General features: G+C 34.8%; 1 long non-coding RNA gene across 1 annotated transcript in view; it reads left to right on the top strand.

The window, feature by feature from the left end:
- The first annotated feature begins 16,163 nt into the window (after positions 1–16,163).
- The window catches only part of LOC116586932, an 81,327-nt gene continuing 76,591 nt past the window's right edge, over positions 16,164–20,899 (top strand). The window contains exon 1 of the long non-coding RNA XR_004284211.1: positions 16,164–16,206. This is a non-coding gene — a long non-coding RNA (uncharacterized LOC116586932). The remainder of the gene's footprint in view (positions 16,207–20,899) is intronic.

Here is a 20,899-nt window from a genome sequence, read left to right as displayed (position 1 = left end):
ATAGGTATGTCTGTTCTATTGTATTTTTTGATTCTTTTGTTAATTCTTGGACATTTCTTATCTTTATGCTTTTTTAAATATGTCATATGTTTCTCTAGTATCTGTAATGGTAAATGACCTATTTTCAAATTTCACTACTATTATATTTAAATTTAAAAATTTTAGCTTATATCCAATTATCTGACTCAATAATTAAATATTGTACTTTGAGTCCCATGATCTGCTAAATCCCAACTTAATTCTCTTTGTTCCTCTCTGTCATTATTAATATAGTTATTATTTTCATAGTATAGCCTAGCAGGAGAGAGAGAATAAACAACAAACAATTAGAAAATATTGAGATTACCATCCGTTGTGATTCTCAGTTTTTTTTTATCCATGGGATTTGTAATAGATTCTAACAATAAGTTGTCCATCAGTTTTGTCTTCAATATTGTCAATTCTTGTGTTTTTTTAAGTATTTTACTTTAGAAATGGAAGAAACAATTTGAGAATAAAAATCTGATAGGTATTCAGATACAAAGAGGAACCTTTTAAATTAACTTTTATGCAAGTTAATAAGTTGTCTCAGCTTCCTTAAATTATCTTTCTTATTATTACAATAAAGAATAATGTTAAATATGGCAAGAATTTGGGGTGTAGCTTATGGTCATTTGTGGTGGTTGGACAGTGTTTGCTCTTTCATTACAAGGACATCAGGTCTCACTCTCCAAAGGCTAACTTACTCTTGGCCTTTGGATCATCTTTTCTGAGGGAGATTTTATGGAAACTTCCTATAAGGAAGAAAAAAATAGCCCCATGTTTCCTTCCTCTGTTTTTATGCTGCTAAAAAACAGAGGTTTCCATTCCTCTTTTAACCAGAGGTGTATGAAGATAAGTGAAACCCGTATTGCTAGGTTGAAGTGCAGGTAGGAGGATGACAAGTGGCCCTTACTTTCACTTTTATCTCCTGATCTGCTAAATCTCTGTTCATGGCAGGAAAAATTAGCTCTGGGTGGTTACACTCACATTCTTTTTTCTATCCAGCTTTCTTCCCAGGCATGAAAACCCCCAAGTGGTGATATGTTCCTGCCTGTGTTGTGATCCTGGGCTGTATGGAAGGATTTCTGTTCTTGAGATGTACTCGCATCTTTCCTCTTTACTATCAATATGTGGCTTCAATTTGAGTATCTCTTCAGTAGATTTTCTATCTATCCTACTTTCAATTCCTGTTGCTATTATGTTTTGCCTAGATAAGGCAGCAAAATCCCCTTAACTGATTTCCTTGATTATCCAGTTTCACTCTTTTTCAAACTTCCACCCTTGTGATTTTTATTTTTAGCATCAAATCAGAGTATGACACTACCTTACTACATAATCTGTCTCCCATTGCCTTAAGGATACAGTTTAACAAGATAGGTAATCTCATTCACAATCTAGTAGTAATCCAACTTTTTATGTATTTATTGACTCATTCAACAAGGCCTAGACATTATATTTGCTAAATGAATGTTTTTAGACACTAGGAGTAAATCTTTACGGGTGTTACCAATAACAATGATTGGTGCAACATAGAAAAAAATAGTATAGGGAGGCAAATGCAAGCAAAGCTAGTAATAGAAAAGCAACATCAGAAACTATTCTTAAATTTATTTACTAGAATTTTTACAATTGCTAAGGGATGATACATATTTAAAATAAAATTTAAAGAGTGAAAAGAGAAAAATTTCAGTTTTGATGAATTGTGCAAGGATATAGGCTTAATGTTGTGGGCTCCGCAGATGAAAGGTTACGAGTGCTCTTGAAGAAGTCAGCCTGGGTTATAATTCTTTTCTGCTTACTAACTTGGGAGAGTTACCTGACTTCTTTGAGTCTTAGCTTCTTTGGCTAAATGGATAGTACTAGTGTATTCTTCATAAGCTCGTGGAGAGGACTTAATTGATTCAAGTAAAGAGCTCAAATAGTAAGGTTTCAGTCAAACTTAGCTATTACTGTTTTTGTTATTATTAACCTTAGTTGTCCAAAAGAGAAAAGAGAGCCTTTTGCTAACTTGGTGTGGTAAGAGTTAGATGACATAAGCCATCAGCTGCCCCCTAGTTCATAGGAAAAGTCCAACTGTTAAACTATAAATAAGAAAAGTAGGGGCACCTAGGTGGCTCAGTCAGTTAAGCATCTGACACTTTATTTTGGCTCAGGTCGTGATCTCATGGTCTATGAGATTGAGCCCTGTGTTAGCTCCAAGCTCAGTGGGGGAATCCACTTGAAATTCTCACCCTCTCCCTGTGCCACTCCTCTCTCTTTCTCTCAAAATAAATAAACCTTAAAAAAAAAGATGTTACTACTTGATTCTTAGTTCAAAAGCTGGAACTCTCTTTGTTCCCTATATCCCACACAACTAAATTAAAATATTCTATTTAAAATTTAAAATTTTGATTCTTTTTTCCTTTAAGAGTAAATGCTGCATGACTGATTTATAACATATGTTTCAAACACAGCAATCAGTTATGGTAGTTAAAATTTTTGAAACTGAACTTTTTTTTTTGTAAATTCAGAAAACATTATATAAGGTGGGATAAGCAGTCCCTAATCCTTAGAATAGTTAAGAGGATTTTAGAGCATATTCAGGTGGTTGGAAAGCCCTAATTTATTTTGGGATGATTTTCTTGTCCTATGTCTATTTCTCTTTCCTATGTCTATTACCTCTTGGCTCCACTGTTTGGCACAAACATCCAAAACTATATGTCTGTTACCTCTTGGCTCCACTGTTTGGCACAAACAACCAAAGCTACTATGTTTTTTGATTGAGAGCAAAAAAAAAAAAAAAGCTATTTACTATAATTCATTTGGAGGGATGTGTGTGTGAGATGGGGGAGAGGGGAAGGAAGATATAAAAACAAGGAAAGACTTAGTCATTTTCAGGGAATCTACTTGAGTTATTTAAGGAGGAATGTAGCTTCCTATTCATTTTCTTCCATTCTGAAAAAAAAAAAAAATTGAGCTTTGATGAGCTTTGGTCCAGGGAACAAAATGTGATGTTATCATTTGTATTCATGTATTAAATTCGTGAGGTGCTACAATGGGATGATCCCTTTCTCAGAATTGTGTTTGGAATGTTTGTGTGACCCTTTTGAACTTTAGTCTTTTACTCAAGTGTTAACTCTAGGCAAGACAGTCCGCAGACCCAAGATTATGATGTTGTTATTAGCTCTCAGAAGACATAACACCACAAAAATGCAAACATGTTCTAAATATAAGGCAGAGGATTGTGATTTCTTAAGTATTTCTGTTGATCTCATACAAGAAAATAATATAGCTTTTGAGTAGAAAAATATACTATAATTCTAAAATTTATGTAAATTTTTATTTATTTCCTATTTTCATTGCTTTTTCCCCTAATATGAATGCTACTGTCATCTGCTTTTCATAGAGAACAAAATGTCCTCCAGTTTAAATCCATTTAGGTTTAATCCCTGACTTCAGTTTCATGCTACATTCCCTCTAACTAGGAAAAGGAAACAAGTAACACATAGGGATTTGTTTATGAATACACTGTAAACAAAGAATGAGCAGTGTTTTTATAGAAAAACCAGACCTTTATGATTGCAATCTAAATGGGAGGCAAAAGGCTTGTCTTTATTAGAGATTAGCACACGTGTTAGTTTAGAAAGACTTTTCTTAAAAAAATAAAATGGAAATCATAAATATCAGCTCCATCACTGCTTAAACAAAGCAGCCATTGCTGCTTTCAACCTTATTTCTCTGTTCCTAACATATCACAAATTCTTTGAATTACCAGTGTTGATCTGACATGGCCTGACCTGGAGAGCTGAATTATTATTTCTGAGGATTTTATGAAATATTTATCTATGCATACTCAAATATATTCAGTTTTTGAAGGGTCCTAAAATTTCTGAGTTTAGTTTAAGTGCTGAAATCCTATAGAAATGAAAAACTGTACAACAAGGGTGTGAATGAGCTTGTGAGGACTATTTCTGTAGAGAAATTACCTTAAACCTCTCTGACATTTATACAAGCTTGAGTGCCATTTCATTATATTTTGCAGCATCTGTGAATTCAAAGCTATGGTATATGCTAAGGATATATAATGTTCAAATAAATTAATGAAATACTTGCTTATGTGTAATTTTACTCTCTCTATATAATAAAATGATTCACAATTCTCTCAGAGGGTTTTCATGAAACATGGTAGCTCCCTTTCACTTCTCTTGGGTCTGATGGAAGACCAGCGTCTTTCATAGGCCACGCCATGGGAAAACACCGTGAGAAGGTGTTAGCTTATCTTAAGTACAAATAGTACGGTATTATCTCTGAATGTTCATTCACATGAAGTTCTTCAGGGTCTGGGAAATAGGTAGCAGGGTAGAGAAAGAGATACTGACAGCAGTTGTGTAGGAGGCTGTAGGTCATGTAGAGTGACTATCCTTTCTTTCTTCTCTATCTCATGTAATTACCACTTACCGTTCCCATTGCTCAGACCAAAGATCTTGGAGAAAACCTTGAATATTCACTTTATCTCCACTCTACTACTGATTTTCTTAGAGATCAGTTAGCTTGGGGCCCCCCGGGTGGCACAGTTGGTTAAGCATCGACTCTTGGTTTCAGCTCAGGTCATGATCTCAGCGTCCTGGGATTGAGCCTGAATCAGGCTCCGTACTCAATGTGGAGTCTGCTTGGGATTTTCTCTCCCTCTTTTGCTTTGTCAGCACACGTACTAAAATTGGGATTCTCTCTCTCCCTCTCCCTCTGCGCCTCCCATTTGTGCTGTCTCTCTTTCAAAATACATAAATACAATCATAAAAAATCAGTTGACTCTAGTTTTAAAGTTAATTTATCTAACAGAAAAAAATTAAAACAGAAGATCTAAACAACAAAATTAATGACTTAACTGAGCTATGTAGAACACTGAACCAACAATGACAGAATTTAACTTCCTTTTAATGCACATGAATGTTTAGCAAAATTGACCATATGATGAATCATAAAACAAGTTGAACAAATTTCAAAGGCGTAAAACCTTTTAGTATATTTCCCTACTGTAGTGGAATTAAGTTAAATGATTTAAGAGAGAGAATTGAGGTTATGTTGATACTAACATTAAGCATCATGCCAGCGAACATAATGAAACTCACTCATGCTGAAGGCTCCTTTTAACTTAATTAGTTATTATCATTGGCTATCCTTAATAAGAAATGCTGATGACAAAGTAGATTCAGATGTCAGCAGTCAAGAAATAGCTCAAGAGGCTGACTGATTTCTGTGTAAATAAACACATTAGATAAGATTAAGTAATTAAACTCAGAGTGGTGTTTTAAAGTCAAAATAACTATTAATACATAACTTAGCTCAGAATTTAGCCATCATAATTCCCTTAAGACCTTAGCAAGTTGCTGTAGAAGCAAATGGAAAGATATTAGGTTGCCAAGTGATTACTATAATTTTGATAATTTTCTATAAAGCTCTCTTTGCATATATTAAAATATATTTACCTTGAGGTCTTAACACAACCTGATCCAATTAAACAATTTGAAGATCAGAGTGTACAATCAATTAAAACAACAACAGGAGTCATGTCTTGAAAGAAGAAAATAATAATTACACCATCAACACTATTTTGTAAACTTTTAAAATGTTTTTTAAATTGTAAAAACACATTATGAACAATTTTTGATGGATTTAGATAATATTATTGTTTTTAAGATTTTGTTTATTTGAGAGAGAACAGAAGCAGGGATAGAGACAGAGGGAAAGAGAGAGAAAATCTCAGCAGACTCTTCACTGAGTTCAGAGTCCAACTGGGGGCTTGATTCCAGGACTCTGAGCAGAAGGCAGATGCTTAACTAAATGATCCACCCAGGTGCCCCTTAAATATTATGTAATAGCATTATTTTAAAAAATGAATGACTGGTTGTATCCTATATTTTTAGTTTATTAGCTCACACATTAAAATAAGATTGTGGCAAACCCAGCCATAGCCTTAGTTGAAAGAGCAAACTGCTGAAAAGGTAATCTGTGCCAATGGCTCTAAACTGATACCATTTGTTTCCGTATTGCCAGAAAGTGGTACAAAGCATGGTATATAGTAGGCATGCAGTAAATCTTGAATTTAATTTTTTCACACATTATTATTATTATTAAATATTGATTCTATTTTAAGTAAAAAACTCTCAGTGTTTATCAAGTCTCATTTTTTCATTTGCTTTACTTACGGATGATTTATGAATAGAGTTTGATATTGAAGTTCATTACCAGGTAACAATCATAATCTCACAAATCTAGACTTTTTAAATGACTTGATAAGTAGCAAAAGGGATGGATAACTTCATTTGTAGAGTAACATTTTGATGGCTAGCACTGATAGAAAAAGAAATAATGATAGAAAAAAATAATGTAGGTATTCAGGTAAAAATTTGTAATTTTGACTACCTTTTGGGCCATGGGAGAGTTTTTGAATTTACTTGATTTCAGAGATGGATATATTGGCTTATCTATAATTTATAAAACATTGTACAATAAAAAGTACAGAAATTGTAAGACTTAGAATCAAGAGACCTAGATTTTAGGTTTCCCTCTGTAAGGAATTAATGATACCATATAATATTTCTGAGTTTTAGTTTTCTCACTTATAAAGTATGGATCGTATTCCACTGATGCACAGGGTTGCATCAGGAGTACCAAATCAAATTAATGTGGAATGATTGAAATTAATAAAAAAATAGGAACTTCAAATGAAAACATTTTCTTTAATGACTGCCCAACTCAGATATTTATGCAAGGTTTTTTTGCCCGATATGATTAATTTCCTTGGAAGGCATAAACAGCTGTAGTCCTTTAGATATTGTTTACTTTTATATATATATGATGGGAGAACATGTGTATGTTAAGTAACATTTTTTTCTTGATATGTATGTGTGTGTATGTATGTGTAATATATATTGGATATATATATTGGATATATACACATATATATACACACATACACATACATGTATACACGCACATATATGTATACACACACATATCCAGTATAGCCTTTGTGTGACCCCAGTGAATGTATCTGACACATAGTGGTGTTCAGTAAATTCTTGAAAAATAAATTGATGAATGGGTTCAGAGAATATGAGTTTATTCCCGGTTTCAGTGAACTCATGCCCTGGTTCTTAATAGTAAACCTGGTATGTTGTTATTACAATCACCTTGTGTTTATATATTGCATTTTGCTTTCTTTTTTTTTTTTAAGATTTTATTTATTTATTTGACAGAGAGAGAGATCACAAGTAGGCAGAGAGGCAAGCAGAGAGAGAGGGGGAAGCAGGCTCCCGGCTGAGCAGAGAGCCCGATGCAGGGCTCGATCCCAGGACCCTGAGACCATGACCTGAGCCGAAGGCAGAGGCTTAACCCACTGAGCCACCCAAGTGCTCCTGCATTTTGCTTTCCAAAGCACATTTATATCTTATTTTTATAATCTCACGACACATGTAAGATATGTATTTTATGATTTCAATTATGCATGCCATAATTGCATATGCTTTTTTAAAATACCTGCTTAGAAACATTTCATAAGTTGTATATTAACTCGTTTCACCTTTGAAGAATTTTATGAGATAAATTAAACAGGTAATATAGTTGTTCTTTCAAAGAAGAAAAAAATAACTACAACTTCAAGGAATTTAATAATAATAGGATTAGACACATTTTAGAAGTGAGACAAGGATAGACTTAATATTTCATTTTGTCTTGGTTCACATACCCATCCTGGTACCCTCTGTGGCCTGAAGGAGGCAGTGCTTTAACTGGCCAGATTTGGCACATAGGTGCTCCACAGAGCCTTCAAATTACATGGGCTGAGAGTGAAGCAGGAAGAATTCTTCAAGTGAAAACGTGGTAGTTTTCACAAGAGGGACTGTATGGTGTGGTGGCAAAAACAATAGCTGGGTATTTTGCCATCTATCTAGTTTTTACAATTGCTTGTTATTGGCTTTCTATACTTCTATATTTCTACAAATACCTACTTATGAAATGGTCAGTTGCAGGTTGTTTTATCACCTATTCCTTTACTCTAATGCCCCTACCAGACTGTACCCAGACCATATAAAACATTCTTATAGATTTGAAGTAGTCATTCTTGCTGAAGTCTTTTTTTTAATTAAAGAATTTTATTTTAATATCTTTGGCAAATTTAAATTTCACAATAAGTTAACTTATTGTTTTTAAGTAAAAGACAAAAGAAAAAGCAAACAAAAATATGTGTGAGAACAAATGTTTAGTTCTTTTAGTAGAGAATAGAGTAGAAATACAATGACAGGGATCCTTGAGAAGTAAAGAGAATTCTGTCTTTTTAGGAGAGCTAAAAAAAATTTTTTTTAAAGCTGAAAAGTTGAAAATAATATGTGTGAAACTGGATCAAATAATCAACAAAAATAACAAAAATTCTTGAATATATAAGATCGTGAAAATCACACATATATGTTTAAATATTATTAGGGCCAGAAAAAAATTATTTGGTTTTGGAAAATGGGTCACTTGTGTAAATTTAAAGCTCCATCTGTCTCTGAAATGTAGGCTTGTTTTTCAGACTTCAAATAAGAAGAAATTAAAATGGAATATAACCATAAGCAGTCAAAAGTCTTCATTCCAGTTCCTTTTTTTTTTTTTTTTAATGGTATAGAAAAACGGAAGGTTTCTAAGAGCTGGCTCTGCTTGAGTTCTACAGTTCTAAGTAATACTTTGAATCTACAATGGGAAGGGATGTTAAAGACCATGTATTCCATCCTCTTCACCTTATAGATATGGAAACTGAGGAACAGAGGCATTAATTTATCTCAGTGAGCATAGAGCTGGTTTTTTTCAAAACTGGTTACCAAATTGCCAAAAGCAACAGATGAGAATTTGGTGCAAAGGGAGAGAAGAAAATGCTTCTTTATCACTTCTGCCCTAAATGTTGGACCACTTATGTCCCTTCTCACTTCTAGAGAAAAGAGATCAAGTATGAAGAGGAAGGCACTGTCAGGAGAAGAGACACAGCAGGAGAACATGAAGGATGCCATAGAGGGCACATCTTCTAATGTGGTATAATAATGATGCTCTTTCCAGGGAATTAGAAGAATCTTGCCTTGTTTCCCTTGTTCAGGATTTAAATTCTAAACTTTATTTGCCTCATAAGTATACTTTATGATGGTGCTAGAGAGCACCTAGGAGATATTTTGAGCTGCAGTCTCTTAAAATGCTTCTAACTTGACTTTTCTTGAAAGATATAAATATGTTTACAGACTATTTTCAGATTTTTGAAGGTATTTAAAAAGAAGATTTATACTTTTCCTTTCTCCATGAGTTACTGCATCACTCAACTGATATTCTGTAACAACCAGAGAAGAAATCTCTCCTCTTGGTCTCAGCCGTCCAACCATACTTCTTATTGAATATTGGCTATTTTTCAGAGAATAATGTTCTAGACCTTTGGAGAACTTTGCTTGAGGACATTTTTATTATTTCATTCTAAGGAAAAGTATTTCATCCATGGTTATTCTAGATGCAGAGGAACTGATCAAGTATTCCCTCTGTGCTGTCATCTTTTTTTCATCAGTAGGGGGCACCTGTGGATTTAAACCGACTTTAATCCATTTTGTTTCAAAGAAACCAGATTGGTCAAATTATTTCTAGTGTTAACTCTCCTTCTCTCACCCAAGGATGTTTTTAGATTCCTCATTAATATATAGATATAGATATAGATAGATAGATAGATAGATAGATAGATAGATATAGATATATAGGTATAGATAATATATATCTATATATTATATATAAATGAGACATTCTGTTACCTATCAGTAATACACAATAGGTAATTCTCAGCCTCTTAGCCCAACACTCTGTGATCTAAAATTTTCCTGGTGAAGGCCTGCTTCTCTGCTTCTCTATGCATATAAAGTGCTATCATTAACTGTATCCTAGATGTTTGGCACCTCTGTGTTTCTGCGTACCTTAGCCTGAAGCACTGCTCAGAGTTTTCATGAAATCAACTTGATGAAATTACATTTCAATTGCTACCTTTCTATCACTGAGAAACACTGGCATCTGTACTTAATGTCTGGAAACAATTTCTAAAACTCAGGAGCTCTGAATGAAAATGCTAATCAGGAATTTATTTTGCATTATATTAAAGAAGAAAAAATGTAATGTGTTTTATATCATGCCAAAGCCCCTCAACCAATTTTCTAAAATGTTGCTATAATATAAATAAATGCCTATGTATACGCAAGAAATTATATTAGGGTGTAAACACTTAAACCAAATAGCAGTTACTTTATATGAAATAATATGTGTAACGTACACAATCTAAATAACTTTTGCATGTTTGCTCTTTATTATATTTCATATTAAGGTACACATTGCATATTCAAAAACAGTATAAGTTAAGCTATGTATATATTATACATTATGGATAATTTAAGAGATTTTCAAGGTATACTTTGACTACATTTTTTTTTTAGCCACCTAGGAATTGACTTTAGATTCTAATATCTTGTGACCTATGAAGAGCTGCAACTGGTTTGTAATAAGATTACTTAAAAGTATTATCTACCCCCAAGATTATAAATCTGCAAATTCCTCAGGGGCAGAAATCTATATTGTTTTTTCTATTTCTTAGATGTAGTATTCAGTAAGTATTTACTAACTGAATATAATCCATGTCTAAGTGTTACACCTGAGAGAAAATTTTTATATTGCAAATACTCATAGGTTAAGTGAGTCCCCAGTCACTTTCTTTAACTACTAACCTTTCATAGGTGGGGAATAAAATAGTTTCAAAGTAACACTTATTTCACCTGGAGCTAATGAACATGATTGTTAGGTGATCTAATTCATTAGGCATTGATACTTAAACATTATTGCAAAACTATATAGTATCTTATCTTTTTATACTTAAATAGCAAGTCCGCTGGTTGAATGGAATCAACACACAATAGACTAATCTCAGATTTCTAGAAATGGGTTGTAATCGAAGTCTACTCTTTGATGAGTATTTATACAGGAAACAAGATCGACACAGGACAGTTTCCCATTTCTAGCCATTTGCCTGTATTTGGTACCTGTATTTGGTATGGAAAACTTAATAATTTCGAGTTGCCATGGGGAAGGAAACAGCCAGAAGGAAAGGAAAAGAATGAATAATGGACTTGGGAACAATCACGTGGAGATGATTCTCACTAGAGAACAATGAGACATTGTGGCATTACTGTTAAATTATTGCTAAGAGATCTAGAATTCCAAGAAGCTAGAGTCTATTGGGTACTGTGTGAATAATAAGAAAGAAATTGGTCACATTTGGCTTAGGAATAATTTTAGTTAATGATGCAACAAAGTCAATAAGTCATGGGAGTTCCATTATCTTGCATTCAGCTGACCTCTTTTAAAGAAGAGTTAAGTATTGACATACACCTATCAAAAATGCATGACTGACCCTTGTTTGGAGATTTTAGGGTCTAGACATATCAGCTTGGTTTCTTTCTGTTTTCCCTCTTGATCCCAGAGGAGTCAAGTCTGTAACTAGAGCTACAAGAGTAAATTTGGCGAGATGTTTTGAAAATCTTTTCAGGGTATTTGTTTTGACAATGCAGTGTGGTCAGGGCTAGATCCCTTTCCAGACCTCTGGGCTGCAGTAATTTGTCCTGATTTCTTCCAACCCCCGATACTCCTGACTGTGACCTCTACTCTATGCCCTGAGACTTTGTGCTTTGTATCTATAGTTGTATCAAACTAAATAAGAGTCTTCTAGGGGGGCGCCTGGGTGGCTCAGAGGGTTAAGCCTCTGCCTTCGGCTCAGGTCATGATCTCAGGGTCTTGGGATCGAGTCCCACATCGGGCTCTCTGCTCAGCAGGGAGCCTGCTTCCTCCTCTCTCTCTCTCTGCCTGCCTCTCTACCTGCTTGTGATCTCTGTCTGTCAAATAAATAAATAAAATCTTTAAAAAAAAAAAAAAAGAGTCTTCTAGGAATCAAGAGTATGGTCCTGGTGACATCGCTTGGTTGTAGAGGGGTCTCTTAGTCTTCCCATCCAAAAGACCCCTAGTATGGATTTCATTATTTAAACACTAGTATTGTCATATTTTTTCTAAAAAAAATTTCCACAGAGTATCTACTGAAATTTGTAACACGTGGTACTCAGACTTTTTTCCCTTTTAGCACATTAAGCTTTCTAATGAACTAAGCTGATCTCTGTTCCAGCATTGTTCCAGGTGGATGGGAGAGCTTGAGCTTATTCCACCTATCATGTCCTAGGTCGGGTTTTCTTTCCTTCCCCTTCCTGTATCACTATCAGTTACTCAGACCTCTGCCCTTTCTTTCAGGGAGATACAAGATTCCTAAGCTATTGAAAGGGAGATGATTTTATATAGGGCAGATAGGATGGGGGTTGAGTCTTTTGAAAGCATGTAGGCATTATTCCTGCTGGACTCCTCTGCTGTCTGTAACCAGCGAGAAGGGCAGCTAAGGCAGGGTTTCGGAGCAGATGTTGTACACTTAGTTCTCACTCAGTACGCGCCGAGGGACATGTCTCTGAGCACCAAAACTGTGATACAGCCACTGATTCTGCTCCCATTGGCTCCCTGTTTCTCACTAGCCTATGTGATACTCTATGCCACAGAGAATTGCCCAGGCAAATTGTTTAGTGTCTAAACTCCAATTCTTGTCATTTCTCTTCTCTCTATCCTTCACCCTGTTGAACTTTACCTAGTCTGGGAATCTGCGTATATGTGTTAGGGAGAGGACCTGAATCTTCTAAATATTTTCTGTCCCTCTTTCGTACTGCGGCTTTGGAACATAAAGCTAAGAATTTGTTACCTTTGTTCTCTGACTTTGAACTGCCAGGACTAGGGGGTCCAACTGATTGAATGGTCGTGGGCAGAATGGAGGTCATTAGTTAACACTTCAAAATGGTAACACCCTCCTCTTTATCTTCTGACTTTAAATAACAGGGCTACTTGTGGCAAGTGTTTCGCCATGCAAACGGCAATCAGGATGCAGCACAGATGCTGCATATTACTGTCTTAGCACTCACTGTTATGTAAATCGTTTGTTTATCAGTCTTTCTCCCACACCAGACTAAATGTGTGTTTTTTTAAATTAAAATTAAAATTATAAAAATTGTTGTAAAGTATATGCAACATTCATATTATAGTGCTACCATCACCACCACCCTCCACACAGCTCTTCATCTTCTTAAGCTGAAGCCCCAGATCCATCAAACATTAGCTCCCCAGTCCAACTCCTTCCCCCTCCCATCCCCTGGCAACCACCATTCTTTCTATTTCTGAGTTTGACTACTCTTAGATACTTTATATAAATGGGGTCATGCCATATTTGTCCTTTTGTGCCTAGCTTATTTCATTTAGCATAATATCTTTAAGGTTCATCCATTTTGTTGTAATCTCAGATTTTCCTTCCTTTTTAAGGCTGATTAATATTCCATTGTATTTATATACCACACTTTTTTTTTTTTTTTAGATTTTATTTATTTATTTGACAGAGAGAGGGAACACAAGCAAGGGGAGTGGGAGAGGGAGAAGCAGGCTCCCCGTGAAGGGAGCCTGATGCCGGGCTCGATTCCAGGACCCTGGGATAATGACCTGAGCCGAAGACAGACGTCCAGTGACTGAGCCACCCACATGCACCCTCCCTTTTTTTCCCCCCACATTTTGTTTATCCCTTCATCTGACACTTGGGTTGCTTCTACCTTTTGGCTATTGTGAATAAGAACATAGGCATATAAATTTCTGTTCAAGTCCCTGTTTCAATTCACTTGGGTATATATCCAGAAGTAGAGTTCCTGGACCATATAGTAAGTCATTTTTAATTATTTAAGGAACTAGCCATACTGATTTCCACAGGGGCTGTACCATTATATATCTCTGCAGCAATACAAAAGCGCTCCAATTTTACCACAGCCTTGCCATCACTCATTACTTTCTTCTTAATTTTTGTAATTTTTGTAATAATCATTCTAATGGGTATGACAAAATGCTTTTGATAGCTAGAATATTAGCTTCATATTCATCTATTCTAGATGATTCTAGTTGATATTCATCATAATAAATTATATGATTCATGAATTTAAGTTAATTCTAAGGAAGAATTTCTTGATAAGCTGTCTGACACACTCTCACTTCTTACTTAAGTTCCATTCCTAGGTAGGATGTATGCGATAAGGGAAGATTTTAAGAATTATTTGTTAATTAAAGAAATGATCATGTAAAATTGTCAGTGTTTTTTTTTTTTTTTAAGGTTTTATTTATTTGTCAGAGAGAGAAAGATATAGAGCACAAGCAGGGGGAGTAGCAGGCAGAGGGAGAATCAGATTTCCCACTGAACGGGGAACCTGATGTGGGATCCCATCCCAAGATCCTGGGATCATGCTCTGAGTCTAAGGCTGATGTTTAACCGACTGAGCCATCTAGCATCCCATCAGAGGTTTCTTTTACCTGTGGGTGGACCTTTGTTTTGGGAAGAATCACTTGAATGTTTTATGTGTGTATTTTATGTGAATATGAAACAATTAGCTACTTTTTGTGCTGGGAACAAATATCCCTTTCCAAATTACTTAAAATGCCATGCTTAAAATAAATTGAAGGAAATTCAGGAAGGTGAGTAAATTTACATAGGAGTCAAGAGGACAGGGAGCAAAGATACGGAGACATTAGCTTGCCTTTTCCTTGAAGTTAAACATTATTAGAACCCATGGGTTTAGGGAATCTAAGCAAGAGCAAATGCCAAGAATTAGAAAGCAGGTTTCCTAAGAGATCTGGAGCACAACTCCAGGGCCTGTGTTGTCCCAGGAGAAGGTTGGAAAACCTGGCTCTATAGATGCCTCTCGAGAGTAGGCATATATGATGTGTGTATGTGTGTGTGTGTATGTGTGTACTGAAAAAAGTCTATGTTACTAAAGAGCTGTAACATTGGATACCCAGACTGGATGCAGAGACATACTCTGAGAAACATGTTTTTCCAGTAGGAGCAGTGAGTGGGAATCTTCTATCTTCATTGATTTGGGACTCACATAGGCTCTAGGACCCTAGATTTGGTGGCAACGAATGCCCTAGTCATTATGAATTTGGGCAGCAAACCAGAACTGTGTTGGGTTTCTGCTATTCTGTAACTGGGGAACGGGCAAACCTTAGCACACCACTGAACTCCCAGCAGGGAATAAGGATTGTGACAGGTTGTTGTACTGCTTGTTCCCAGCAGCATCACCAGGTGCCAGAGCTATGCATGAGGTTAGAGACAGCAGGGTACAAAGGGCAAGGAAGGACAGAGTCTCTAAATCTAGGTAGGTTGTGTGTAATTCCTGGCTCTGGACTTCAGTGTCTTGTAAGCAAAATGGGTGTGGTGCTCTCTCCTTCTCATAGGTTTGTTGTGAATGTTAAATACACAGATACCTGTGAAAGATTCATAATGGTGCCTATTATAAAACAGTTCTCAATAATGTTAGGTAAGAGAAGCAAAGAACAGAAACCCTATTGGGAACTGACTAAATTTTCTACTTTTTCTCTATAAGTATCTAGAATCACATGTGAGACTGAGTGGTTTATTATGGGATTAAAGATTGTTGTGGGGGGAGACTAGACTTTTATTCAAATATTAAGAGGAGCATAAATGTCATTTTTTACCCTCATTTGGTGATGCTGAACATATTTCTTTTCATGTTTGTGTGTAGGTGTCCTTATCAGTTTATCTAAAGTACATCTCAAACTGTGGTGTTAACTGATATTTCTATTGAGTGATAATTGTTCTCAAACCCCCCAGGTTAAAAAGTGGATCCTGCTTTGAATCCCTTTTTCCCCCCTTGGTGTCCACATCTAGTCGTTCACCAAACACTCAATTTTTTCTTCATAAGCATCCTTGAATCTGTCTTTTCCTCCTTATCCTCACCTTTATTTGTTCAACTAGTCCAGACAAATTCCCAGTAAGCTGCACCTACTCAAGTGCCACAGGACAGAAATAGATTTTATGAGCTTGTATTGAGTTGGGAGCAAATAGGGCTGTTCCCTGGCAAAACTTGAAGTAGGTAAAGTTTAGCTTTCGCACCTTGCATTTGCCAGCTTTTCCCCGGAGATGAAAAAAGCTGACGTGGCTTCTGGCCAGGACTGCACATCAGCAAGGAAATTCTCTATGGGTTCAATACTTGCGAATGCATCCCACTCAGCTGCAGAAAGAAGGTAAGCATCTGAGTTTGGTCTATAAGCTTTCCTACATGTTAGACTGTTTGCTCCATGAAGATAGGGTATGCTATCTTTTTACTGCTGTAGTCTAAACATATAGGACAACCAGAAAGAATACAAGAAAGACAAAAGTATCAAGACTGTCAGTGTCTTTAGAAGGATAAAAATTTGACTTGGCTGAGGCAAGTGTGGTTTCAGTCATCAGGAAAAACATTCAGTGAAGAAGCTTCCCTACATCACTGTCACTCTGCTTCTGTGTCCTCACCTCTTTATGCTCAGGCCTGGAACTTTTGATTTGTTCACTGTGGTTTTTTAAAATTCTGGAAAGAATTAAACTTATATACCTCTCCAGCTTCTGATTCTACATATGTTGATATTTCCCTTATCTATGAATATAACAGGTGAGAATAATATCCAGAAACTTGTCCTATAAAATGTATTTATGAAATGTGAATGTAAAATAATTTATAATGTTCAATATGCTTTTAAGAATTTTGCCCTTTCATGCTACATATTCTGATATACATGTCTAATTGAGAACAATTTCTCTAAAGCAATAGGCATTTTAGGTTAAGTATGTGTCCTCATAACCAGATAGGTCTGAATTTAAATCTTAGCACCACCATTTGCTAACTCTAGATTTCCTTAAGCATGTTATCTAAACTCTCTGCATCTTACTTTCCTTCCCTACTAGTTTTTTTTTTAGTTTTCGTTTTTAAATAAATAATATGTAAAATGCTTACCTCAATGACTGACCCATGGAGAGCACCCAAAAGAGAAATTTCATTTTTTTTCTTTAAAGAGATCATAGGAATCAGTTCACCTAAGCCTCCTCTTTTTCAGATCAAGAACAGAAGGTTTGGGACTAGAATTAGAATCCAAGTTCCATGACCCCTTATAAGTTAGTTGATATCCATTAGAGAGTATGGGTTTTGGAACCTGATGAATTTGACTTATTCTGGATTTTTCCAGTTACTTCACAAACTTTATTTACCTTCTCTTAGTCTTAGTTTTTTTCACCCCAAAATCAGAGAATATCTGCCTCTGATATATAGAAAACACTGAGACAATTCTTGGCACAATGTGAACATACAAAATGTCTTTGTTTCCCCTAATGACATACCAATGATGGGGTAGTAGTCATATCAGCTCCAAGCACAGGCAATTGAGAGGAGAGAAAGGGGCATCATCTATAAGAATTTAGAAATAGTAATAAAACTGGCTGAAAATTGCCTTATTTTTATTATCACCATGCACAGTAACAATAAACTTTCTGAAAAAAAATTGTTTTAATTATTATGTTCAGTTAGCCACTGTTTAGTACATCATTAGTTGTTTTTTGTTTGTTTGTTTGTTTGTTTTTTGAAGATTTTATTTATTTACTTGACAGAGAGATTACAAGTAGGCAGAGAGGCAGGGGGAAGCAGGCTCCCTGCTGAACAGAGAGCCCGATGTGGGGTTCAATCCCAGGACCCTGAGATCGTGACCTGAGCTGAAGGCAGAGGCTTTTTTTTTTTTAAAGATTAATTAATTAATTTATTTATTTATTTATTTATTTGACAGACAGAGCAGAGAGCCTGATGCAAGGCAAAGGCTTTAACCCACTGAGCCACCCAGGCGCCCCTACATCATTAGCTTTGATATAATGTTCAGTGATCTGTTAATTATGTTAACACCCAGTGCTCATCACAGCATGTGCCCTCCTTAATACCCATCACCCTGTTACCCCTCCTCCCACCTCTGTCCCCTTTGAAACCCTCAGTTTGTTTCCAGTCATTAAGCGTCTGTCTTTGGCTCAGGTCATGATACCAGGGTCCTGGGATTGAGCCCCACATCGAGCCTCATATCAGGCTCCCTGCTCATCGGGAAACTTGATTCTCTCTTTCACTTCTCCTGCTTGTGTTCCCTTACTTGCTGTCTCTATCAAATAAATAAATATAATCTTTAAAAAAATAAAAAACAAATTATGATACAAATATTAATGGTCTGATTGTAAGGTCAGATTATTTTAGTGTTTTGTCTATATTATATTTGAAAAAAGATAACAGGGGAAGAAACGTATGTTTCGCTCTAGTTACTAAATCATGACATTCCTCTTTCAATTCTTACTAATGGTGCAAACTTTTTCTTTTTTTTTTTATCTGATCTTCTTTGTTGAAATAAATGTCTTCACATTGTGTAGTGGTAGTCAGGAAATCTGTTACTTGCAGCCAAAAGCATTTAAACTGGTAAAGAGAATGATATGAAATTAAAGCAGAGAATTAATTAAGCACCATTATTTAGACAGGTTTCAAATGATACAACTCATTTTCTCTACACTTTAGGCAATAGAAAGAACAAATAAAAATGTGCCTTTTATTTCTGGTTCACACTGGGAGACAGGAAGAAAGTGATTGAGGATCTTCCTATTCACCAAATAAAGAACCATCTTATTCTGATTTATTTATGTTCTCTAGAGACTAAGAATAGCTATGCCATATATGTCTGAGGGAAATCAAAGCCATTGCCTGAAACAGTTTGTCAGCATAGCTTCCATCTGACATGGTGCCTTACATTATGCAATTCTTAAAACTACGCAAATGGCTTCAGGGCAGACATTGGATACTAGAAATCAGGCATGGAAAAGTACAAATACAAATAAGTACAAAAGTAGTGACAAAATATTAAGAAATTAAACCCAACCGTGTATTAAGGGAATAACATGAAAGCATAGAAATAAAATATTAGTAAAACTCTAGATGTGATTACTTAAACAGTTAAAAGGAGGAAAATTATATGATTATCTAAAGGGATCTCCAAATTGTCTATTATTTCCAGTTTCTGTCCTAAAGAAATTTACCAAGCAAAAGGAGTAAAGAATTCTTACATATTTTTACAGTGTTTTCCCAAACATTTGCAGTCATCTTGCCAACTTCTAAATCAATAGATTTTTATTAAGTAAATGTTCTTTTATTAAGTTTTTCCAAAGCAACTAATTCATTTTTCATCAGTGTTTTGTAATGTTGATCAAATCGCACAATTATAATGACAAAAACAAAGAGATCAACTATATTTCATAACAGTGCAACTTCATCTTTGTAAATATAAAACTCAACTGGTAGGAAAATGCTTGTTAGGGCTACCAAAGGATAGCTTCCTAGCTGTAAATATTCAGCTTTTTGTTAGTTTGGTGAACAGAGAGAATAGAAAGCTTTGGTTAATCTGGTTAATGTATATCTGTGCTGTCTGATACTAAAGCCACTAACTACACTTGGCTATTAAGTGCTTGAAATGAGATTAGTGTAACAGAACTGAATTTCTAAATTTAATATAAAGTTAAATTTAAAAACTAATACTCAGTTCAATCATTGAAAAACTTTGAAGTATATTTAGAGCAATTTGGATATATAAATTTGCTTTTAGAACTATGTATTTGTGAAATTTAAATATAAATCAAATATTTCTAACAAAATTTTGGCATCTGAACTAAGATGTGCTGCAAGTATAAAATATGTACTAGATTTTCAAGACTTAGTATGATAAAAAGAATATAAAACATCTCATTAGAACCTTTTATCTTGGTCACATGCTGAAATTATAATATTTGAGGCATAATGAGTTAAATAAAACATCTTTTCCCTTTCCACTTTTTATGGTTACTAGAAAATTTAAAATTATATATTTGGATTACATTATATTTGATTGGACAGCACTGATCCAGAAGTTTCACTGGGAAAGTTTCTACTATATCTATTAAAATGTATAATGGACTTATCTTTTGACTAAAGAAATGTATCCTGCAGAAACACTTACATGTGTACCTTTACAAATACAACATTTTACTAATGTGACTGCAAATGGTAGGAAACATCTTACTAATGTGACAACAAATGGTAGGAAGCATTTTAAATGATCTTCCAATAGGGGTAAAAAAACCTGTTTCAAACATACATATTGAATGCTAAACAGTGCTGAAAGAAAATGCAATACATATATACCACAGAGATAGAAAGATGGCCATAATACTGCAAAAAAAAAAAGATAATGGATATATATATATGTATATATATATATGTATATAATGAAATCCCACTTCTACTAAATAATCAAAACCCTATAAAAAAGTATGTACACTTTCACTATTTTCTATAGTCTTCAATACTCTTTGCAGTTTTCAAAAAGCATGTATTATAATTTAAAAATAAGACTAGTGACCTGGGACAATGTTTCTACATGTTGATCTATATAATTCTGTTCTAGAATAAAAATAATTTCAGAACTGCTGATTTGTAGTACCATATTGTTTTGATTACTATAGCTTTGCTGCCTAACTTGAAATCTGGGATTGTGATACCTCCAGCTTTGTTCTTCTTTCTCAAGATTGCTTTGGCTATTTGGGTTTTTTTGTGGTTCCTTACAAATTTTAGGATTGTTTGTTCTAGTTCTATGAAAAATGTTATTGGAATTTTGATAAGGATTTCATTGACTCTGTGGATTTCTTTGGGTAGTATAAACATTTTAATGATTTTTGTTCTCTAAATCCATGAGTACAGAATATCTTCCCATTTGTTTGTGTCATCTTCAATTTCTTTCATCAATGTTTATAGTTTTCAGTGTACAGAACTTTCACCTCATAGGTTAGGTTTATTCCTAAGTATTTTATTATTTTTGGTATATTTGCAAATGGGACTGTTTTCTTAATTTTTCTTTC

Source organism: Mustela erminea, chromosome 3 (assembly GCF_009829155.1).
Source record: "Mustela erminea isolate mMusErm1 chromosome 3, mMusErm1.Pri, whole genome shotgun sequence".
Classification (NCBI taxonomy): Eukaryota; Metazoa; Chordata; class Mammalia; order Carnivora; family Mustelidae; genus Mustela; species Mustela erminea.
Note: the sequence above shows the minus strand (reverse complement) of the source record. Positions and strands in the feature narration are given on the sequence as shown.